Raw genomic sequence first — 938 nt, 5'->3', positions numbered from 1 at the left:
TTTTTTTTTTTTAGAGATAATTTTCTTAAAAGAATTCAATTTTTCTCTCTTCGCATCAAGATTTATTATTGCAAAGAATTGTTGATTAATTTTATTTTTTTTTGAAATTGTTATTTGTTGAAACGTAATATTTTTCCATTCGTGATTTCGCGTAATTCAATGGAATTCTTTCAAATTAATTGTTGTACGGATTAATAACTTTTTAATAACAATTTTTTAAAAATCAATCATTAATTCATTGCATTGAATCTATTTTATTTTTCTCCACGTTGGTCAAGTATCGTGCTCGCATAAGAGGGAATAAAGTCAAATCTGATTGATTCAATTGATCGTAAACGAGGCGTAATCCACGTTAATCACCGAAAGGGTGCAACGAAACAATAAACGTTGAACAATCGTCAATAAAGTAGTGAGAACTCAACTTTAACGAACATCATTCATTCGGTGAACAAGGTTCTCTCTCGTCAACTGTTAAATCGTTTTGATCCTGTTGTTTTTTTGTTAAAGGATTCTAGATTCGAAACGGGTGAGGAATATTTCACGGTGTGACGCGCGTCTTCAGCAAGTGAACATATACTGTTCCCTCCATCCAGTATCTAGGTTAAATGGCTGGCCGTGAAAGGAGAATGATTATTAGCGGTGAATTTTCTCAACAGTACATCGATCGAAGATCATTACCGGCGTGTAACGCGAATCTTTTGCAATTATTTCGTGACAGCAAGGACAATTTCACCTGGTTTCCTTTGCAACAAGGAATCTCGAAAGCTCCATCTCGTTATTTACGTGTTAGGAATCGCGGTTAATCTCGTGAAATCTTCGATACTTGAAATGTTATATACGATGTTAATTCGAATTCGAGAGAGGTAATTATTATAGAAATTGGCCAATTGAGAGGATTTCTAGGGAGAGGGATTATAGATCTGTCAGGTATATTTTTA

The 938-nt window shown here is 33.9% G+C and overlaps 1 protein-coding gene and 1 long non-coding RNA gene across 15 annotated transcripts in view; one reads left to right on the top strand and one right to left on the bottom strand.

Annotated features, from left to right (window-relative positions):
* The window catches only part of LOC102672047 (disks large homolog 4), a 281,358-nt gene that overhangs the window by 23,706 nt on the left and 256,714 nt on the right, over positions 1-938 (bottom strand). The gene's annotated exons all lie outside the window — the stretch shown is intronic.
* Positions 246-938, top strand: part of LOC102671736 — a 1,874-nt gene continuing 1,181 nt past the window's right edge. The window contains exons 1-2 of the long non-coding RNA XR_420732.2: positions 246-409; positions 508-863. This is a non-coding gene — a long non-coding RNA (uncharacterized LOC102671736). The remainder of the gene's footprint in view (positions 410-507; positions 864-938) is intronic.

The sequence above is a fragment of the Apis dorsata genome, unplaced genomic scaffold, assembly GCF_000469605.1.
Source record: "Apis dorsata unplaced genomic scaffold, Apis dorsata 1.3 scaffold_50, whole genome shotgun sequence".
NCBI lineage: Eukaryota > Metazoa > Arthropoda > Insecta > Hymenoptera > Apidae > Apis > Apis dorsata.
This window is presented reverse-complemented; position numbering and strand designations above follow the sequence as displayed.